General features: G+C 36.3%; 1 protein-coding gene across 3 annotated transcripts in view; it reads right to left on the minus strand.

The window, feature by feature from the left end:
- LOC113121152 (ras-specific guanine nucleotide-releasing factor RalGPS2-like) overlaps positions 1–6,175 on the minus strand; it is a 112,767-nt gene extending 106,592 nt beyond the window's left edge. For 2 of the 3 annotated variants that reach the window (XM_026291415.1, XM_026291413.1), the window contains exon 1: positions 5,967–6,175. The gene's annotated coding sequence lies outside the window, so the exon portion shown is untranslated. The remainder of the gene's footprint in view (positions 1–5,966) is intronic. The other variant, XM_026291416.1, reaches the window with a different exon arrangement.
- Positions 6,176–8,222: the final 2,047 nt, after the last annotated feature.

An 8,222-nucleotide genomic window follows, 5' to 3' on the forward strand; every position in this document is an offset into this window, starting at 1 on the left:
ATTGTTTATTAGAGCAAAAAATTCTGATTGGCTAGTAATGTAAGTTTGGTTGAGAATGAAAGCTGCACTCCTCTTTTTCCACTGGTAGGCAAACTCATGGACTCGAAAGTAGGGATGCACCGAATATTCGGACACCGAAGGCCGAAAATGGCCTTTCGGTTTTCGGCCGATAGACTTTTATCACCGAAACAACACGGCCGAAATGTTGTGATGACGCAAACAGAAACCGCGACCTGCACGTGCACCTGCATAACGCAGACCACGAGCTCCCCCCGACATTCACACCAGTGGGTCTTAATAGAGAACATTCTCTTTCTTCTTATTTGTTTATTCGCAGCACTAAAGCGTCTCCTAACAAAGAGATTAAGACGGACCACGAAGTGAAAACAAAGAAAAGTACAGTCTTATAGAGTCTGTTAGCACACGTCTCACTGAGATATTTTCGGATCCTCTGCACTTCATCGCGAATGTGCTTGATCCACGTTATAAAGACCATTACTTGGATGCGGAAATAAGGCAGCGCGCACGAGAAATGATCCAAGCGCCAAGCACTTTGTTTTTATGAGAGAACAGTTCATTTTAAAACCTTTCTGCAGGCCAGTAGGCCTGTACATTATTATTTAATATACACATGAGTGGGATACATTTTTAGTTTGAATTTTATTGTTGCAATGTGTTTAATACATATTTGAATAATTTGTATTTGAATGTATTTTTATGTTATTTTTTTTAAATAAGTTATCTAATTGTAATTATCTTTGAAACTTTAATATTAATTTATGCAATTGCAATGTCTTAATTTTAGTAAAGTTAGTACACGGTCATAGCAATAAATGCAATGGTACTAATAATTGGCATAAATTCTTTCGGTGTTCGGTTTCGGTTTTCGGCCTATAGGTTTCCTCTTTTTCGTTTTCAGTTTCGGCCAAGAATTTTCATTTCGGTACATCCCTACTCGAAAGTGATATCAAGGTTTTTTTTTTTTTTTTTTTTTTTTAGCCAAACGCTGCACACCAGAGATCTGGCACGGTGCCGAAGAACTTTAAACCCTGTATTATAACTAGCACACTTTTCCTAAAATTAAATGAATTCAATTCAATATTGAACTGATTTCTTTATCACTTTTAACCTATTCTATCAGTGACTTCCAGGGTTAACTCATTAACAGTCAACTAGATAACTTTACAATTATTTTTATTGTATTTCATGTTAAATTTGATCAAAATTTATTAAAATAAAAAAATATAAACATTTTGGTGAAATTTTTTAATAACACTAAAATCTGTCACATTTGGGAATGCCAAACTGAAGTTGAGATAAAATCAATTTAGGCTTTATTAACATAACGTTAATTTTAATAATGTGAATTTTAACATTACATTATTTTATACCGACTGGTACCAAAAAAGCATTAAATAAACCAATAGATATAATAATAACAATGGCTGATAACCACCGTAATATAATGTGCATCCCTACAAAACTCTCTTCCACTGCAATGAATTCAGTACAGCCCTAAAAACACAGTTAAGTCAGAAAGTAAGTCAGAGATCAACAAAAAGAAAGAAAAAGTTATTCCACCTGTGCAGCCAAAGAAACAGCAGCACTGGAGCAGTGTTTCAGCTCTAAGCAACACCAGGATCTGCCTTGCAAAGGACAAAGCTTTCTTATGTAGAGAGGAAGCGCTCAGACAGACAGTGTGGGAAAGCAAGAGAGTGATGAAGCGAGAGTGTTTATGGGGATTAAAGCAATGCCAGATGCTGGCTTCAACTATAAACAATGCTGACAGACAATACAATAACACTGCTAATACTCATCAGAGGCCCATGAAACCAAAAGCTATATTTAACAAAGGAAATTGAGCTTTTGCATAAAGTTGAGATCTGATTAACAGAGCAACTCAAAAACACTGATACTTCTCTTTTAGGCCATAAATACTCTACAGGTGAGCAAAGTCTTGGCCAACTCAAAGCAAACACATGGTCAAATTATACCTACCTTAAGTGCATTCTTTAGTGACAACAACCTCACTGCTCGAGGAAGGCAAAGATCACTCAGTTCACACTAAGTTAGTGTTAGCAATAACAATCTTAGCATCCGCTAGAGCTGCACGATTAATCGTTAAAAGATCGCGATCTCGATTCAGACACCCTCTCGATCTCATTTCTAAAAGACAACGATTCCCCGAGTCTGTTAAACCTTTGACAAAGTCTTACCGGATCATTCAAATCCGTGCGCGCACTGCCGCTGACACAGAGAGAGCTCTTACCATGTTTGGTTAAGAAACATCTTCACAAACAGTCTTTTCAACTACACAGTATTATATCTGTCTTACAGTCATTTATATTATAACAGAAATACTGGGATAAAGTTTATAGTTTAAATATAAACATTGATGTCTATATGGCAGCGATCAAAATATAACAAATCCCCTTTTGAAAGTACTGCGCTTTAAATAACGTTTGTGTCGATTGCATTGTTTCACCAATAGGTGGCGACAAGTGTCTTAATTTATTTGTCAATGATTAATTTTTCATTCAAGAGAATCGTTCAAAAACGCTGATTCATCCAGAAATGAAACAAGTGTAGTAGGTTTATGAGTGAGTCGTTGAATCAGTGATCTAAACAACTTTTTCATCATTCTAATATTAAAAAACTGGGGTTTTAAATATATTATATATACACTACCAGTCAAAAGTTTTTGAACCATAAGATGTGTAATGTTTTTTTAAAGTCTCTTCTGCTCACCAAACTATATTTATCTGATCCAAAGTACAGCAAAAACAGTAAAGTTTTGAGATATTTACCATTTAAAATAACTGCTTTCACTTGAATGTATTTTAAAATGTAATTTATTTCTGTGGTGTGCAGCTGTATTTTCAGCATCATTACTCCAGTCTTCAGTGTCACATGATCTTCAGAAATCAGAATAATATGCTGTTTTGCCGTTCAAAAAAAAACATTATTATTATTATTATTATTATGTTGAAACCAGATGAGTAGATTTTTTTCAGGTTTCTTTGATAGAAAGTTCAGAAGAACAATAATTGTGTGTAATAGAAATATTTTGTTATAAATGTCTTTGTCACACTTGATCAATTTAAAGAATCCTTGCAAAATAAAATAATTAATTTATATACTTGTGATAATGATAATGTTAATAGTAATAATAATAATAAAGAATCGTAGGAGAATCGTGATCTCTATATGAGATCAAAAAATCGTGATTCTCAATTTATCCAGAATCGTGCAGCCCTAGCATCCGCACCAAAGCACATGTTCTGATCTTTGCTCTGATGATGTTTTCTGTCCCTTTAAAGAGATAGTTCACCCAAAAATGAAAAGAACAATCTTCAGAACAAAAATTAAGATATTTTTGATGAAATCCTAGAGCTTTCTGAACCTCCATAGACACCAAGGGTCCTACCACGAAAGGTACCAAGAAAATCAACAAAATGTTCCATGTGGCATCAGTTATTTTATTGTAATTTTATGAAACGACGAGAATACTTTTTAGGTGCAAAAAACTCAAATGTGATTGGTTATAAAGGCACACTTGATCCAAGTTGACAGTTACACTTTCTCCATTAGCAAGTAATACATACTCTCTCATCTCGTAAGACAATCTCTGGTATCACGACAGATGTGCATGCTTTCCTCTGAATGTAAACAACACTTGCGCTGTGCTTGTTAATGTATAATGGAAAGCACGCGAATGTGCCCAGATGCTCTCGACTTATTGCTCCACCATAATGGAAAAAAAAACGGACAGTAAAAGAAGAATTTAACACTAATAAATGTGACAGCGCCCCTAGTGGCAAGGCTGAGAATGCATCATAAAACTGCACTATGCAATTTGCAGTTGTAGGGAGTGTTTACACAACACTGGTTTCAACTATAAACAGACAACTTTTTATATGTTTTTTGGCCTTTCATTTACAAAGTGATGGCATTTTGGGGGCCTTAAAAAGTGCAAACTTTACTGGCCTGGCAAACACAATACAGTGTTTTAGTCATTTTAGCAGATCCGTGAGATCTTTGTCATTTGTACATGAAACTTTTCAAAAACACAAAAGGAAAATGTTTTTTTTTAGTACACTGTTTTCATGTAAACGTACCTGAAATGTGCCATTTTTGACAGTAACAGTGTTTTAACAGAGAAAACATCTGTAAATTTTGTATTAGACAATATGCATGAAGAACCTCAACCATGAACAGAAGTTCATTTTGTACATACTTCAGAGAGAACAATTCGAGGTTCAAATTGCATCATGAACCAGCTCGTACTTACACATCTGAATATGAGCCATAGTTAGTCATAACCCAATATTTCATGAGCATATCGTATCCTAATCCTAAGAAAACTTGACTGTCCAGTTATCAGAGTTGTGGCTAGTTTCCTCTTTTGATCATTACAGTATCAGGCTCTTAACATGACTGATTTAGGCTGATTTCATCACATAACTGTGCTCTATTCAGACAGAAGGATCCCGAAAGGCTGTCCCATTTCCAAATATGATCAATAAGTGCTGAGGAAGACATAATTAATGTATTTAAGCTTGAGTTTACTGCAGAAAGACTCTGAATGGATTCTATGCTATTGACCAGCAACTTTCATGATCAGTATAAACACATTCATTGTGGCTCAGAACATAGCGAACTGTCTGCTTGCATACTGAGCATCATAATTGATGATTTTGGAACACATTTATAATGAGTTGACAATAGAGATGACTCAATTCAATCTCCATTTTGATGTGTTCTGTTGATGCCTGAAGAACAAAACTTCATCAACCATTATTTGGAGTTTGCCTTCCATTTAAAAATTACAATAAACCTTGTTACTTTTCATATGAAAATTTTTTTTTCAAATTCTGTCAATGTAATGTTTGTAAACCACTCAGTTTTTGAGTGTTAATTATTACATCTAAAACAAACCGTAATTGCATTTAATAGTTTTGACACTTGTTAAATTTAGCCTTTAATATGAGAGTAATAAACCAACACACAGGTTCCCTGAACATTAGTTAAGCATTTGTTTTCTTTTAGAAAAAGTTTCAATACTGTACCAGATTAATATCCAAACGAATCCAATAAAGCAGGTGAATCGGAATAGAATACTACAAATAAAAATAAAAGTCAAGAAAGGTATAAATACAGCCTAAAATCTTCAATAAAAACTGATTCATCGTTTTCGGTTTGTTTTGAGATGTGCAAACAAAAGAACTGTTTTTTAAACACATATTCCATTAAAATTGTCCATGATGAGATTGTTAACAACCAAAACACAATTTGTACTACAGTTATCCTACTGTAAAATCGTAAGACATCAATATAGGTAACGTTACTCTTCCAAACGGTGCCAGAATTGTGTTTAATATCTTTTTTTGTGATGACAACAGTGGCCAGTGCCACTTCTACAGTAGTACATGTGGTAACTATTATATTTTGGCAGAAAATATGGTAAATTTCGAAAGAAATTAGGTTGTTCCTAAGTGACAAATCAACCTCCGTTTGCGCGAGTGTGTGTGTGTGTGACACACCCCGATTCAAACTGGGGTGGGGGGCACATGAAACCCCCTCCAGACAAACACTCGTTATCCTGCATTGATCCACATCAACCTCGCGAATAAACTTAATCCTGCAGATTAATACACACACACGTACACGCCAGCCGCAAGCCTAGTTTATTATCATCAGAACCGAGGATTGTTCACACAAAAGTCGTCCAACCACACGCAGCCAGCGCATGACACACACACACACACACACACACACATATGAATTCCTCCCAAACAGTCGCATCTTTAGTCCGTTAACAGCATGTCGCCGGTCAGAGCTGCTCTAGTCGCTATTAATCTCATCACATGCGTGTTTCTGTTGCTGCTGCTGTAGCCTGTTAGCTAACATCCCGCTCATAACAGCACACTGCGCATCACAAGCAACTAAACAGCGTAGAAACTCACCGCTTCACGATCCGTGCTCAACTCCAGCGCGGGCGGGGATGCTGCGACCGTTACTACGTGCAGCACGCGATCATCCAGCAAACTAATATAAACAACATAAAATAACAGTCGCGCGCCTCTGATGTTCCAGCAGGAGCGGCAAGTGTCCGTGAGTGAGCGTAGAGACTGTTTGTCCGTTGATCCGACAGGGGGCGGGGCTACGTCCTCTGTCTGATCCTGCTGCAATGTTATTGGAGGATAGCGAATGAGGGGCGGGGCTACTGGTTCAATCTGATCCTACTGCTGAATAGCTGAGAAAGGGCTTGGTTTCAGTCTGCTGCTGCTGCTGCAGTGTCAATGGAGGTGAAGAATGCCTGAGCATCTTCACCTCCATATTGCTCCTGGGAATCATATTGTTGAATTTAACGATGCCATTCTGAGGAAGAAATCTTTGGTAAATTTTGAAGCAATTTTATTGTATCTTCTGCGGTCAGGAGTTTCAGTTTGTTGCCAAAAGTCTTTCGCAAGTTTGTTTCACTAAACTCGTTCTGAAGTCAAGTCATGCTGTATGTTTCTGATTCACTTATATGAATGAACTGGGAAGCAGACTACACTGATTGCACTATTCACGGGGAAAAAACAGTTCATAAGAGTAATTTGCTCGAGAATCAGACCATGCCGGTGTTAACACCAGTCGTGCATGAACCTGTTGATTCACTCAAAGGGATACTCTGCCCCAAAATGAAAATTTTGTCTTTAAGCACTCACCCCCATGTCATTCCAAATCCAACCCGTAAAAGCTTTGTTCGTCTTTGGAACCCAATTTAAGATATTTGGGATGAATACCAGGAGGCTTGTGACTGTCCCATAGATTGCCAAGTAAAATACACTGTGAAGGTCCAGAAAATATGAAAAGCATCTTCAAAATACTCAATCTGCCATTAGTAGTTCAACCGTAACGTTATGAAGTATGACAACATTTTCATTTTGTGGCGTAATATCCCTTTAAGGAATAAACATTGTTCTTTTTTTCTTTTTTATGTTACCCTGGCAATACGTCTGTATCTGTTTGTATTCTTGTTGCATATTTTTTTTTAATGGTTTTTTTTCTACTACTTTTACTGCCTTAAGGTTTTAATGTTTGTACAGTTTACTGAAGAAAAAAAAGTTGATTCACTTAAAACAGCAAGTTCATAAGAATCAATCGTTTGGGAACTAGACTCGCTGTTTGTTTTTGATTCTCTGAAAAGAACCGATGCCCAAGAGTCATTCGTTCTGAATCAGAAATCAGACTACACTGGTGTGATTTTGATTCACTAAAAAAAACAAAAAAAAAACGTTTCCTAAGAGTCATTTGTTTGTGAATCAGATTACAGTGGTTGATGGTTTCCGATTAATTTGAAAGTACCGGCTCATAAGGGTTATTATTCGTTCGAGAATAAATTGTAAGGGTTATGAACAGTTAACAGAGCTGAGGGTCATGAAAACTATTTGGTTCCTGTATTTAAATGATACAAACCAAATCCCAAAAATAGCAGCAACTGACCTCAAATTCACACTAGGACAGAGGTCACCATCAGACCATCTGGCACTATAGACATGTGTTACATATGAAAACCATATCAAAATATCTATCTATCTATATTTATATGTTAGTCTTAAACAGAGTCAAAGAGAGGAAAAAATAAAAAACTTAAAAGTTTCAAGAATTCAAAGCCATTTTAAATACAGTTAGTCGTTTACGTTCAGCAAACCTAAGTGAATGAAGTGGACATTTTGAAATATCAAAATATAAAAGTCTGTCTCAATGAATAAATAAATGTTCACCACAATCTGTTGACCATAGTAAGAAGTTCGGCAGAAAGCCTCAAATGTATGTGCGGATTCAATTGAACTTGAGTATGCTTCCATCTAGTGGACATTTTTCACACAGCAATTGCTAAAATTTACAAGGATTAAATCTTAATTCAAACCACTAACAGATAATATGTATTTAATAAACTTAAATAATAAGTATTTGCTAACTCTCTCATTCTAAGTTATCTTTAACAGATTCAGTAGATGGCTTAATTTAAAACCATCACTCTCAGCTTTTATCATCTATACGACCCGGCTTGACCTTTGCCGGTGACATGGTAAACGCCGAGCTTATAGCAGCTCTCTCTATGGCCATTCATCTCGCAGTTGTGCTTGAGAACCTGTGCTGTGGACTCATAGTTCTTCATCACACCCTCCAAATAATCTGTCCACCTCTGCCAGCCTGTGACAACAAACACA

This window comes from Carassius auratus, chromosome 20, assembly GCF_003368295.1.
Source record: "Carassius auratus strain Wakin chromosome 20, ASM336829v1, whole genome shotgun sequence".
NCBI lineage: Eukaryota > Metazoa > Chordata > Actinopteri > Cypriniformes > Cyprinidae > Carassius > Carassius auratus.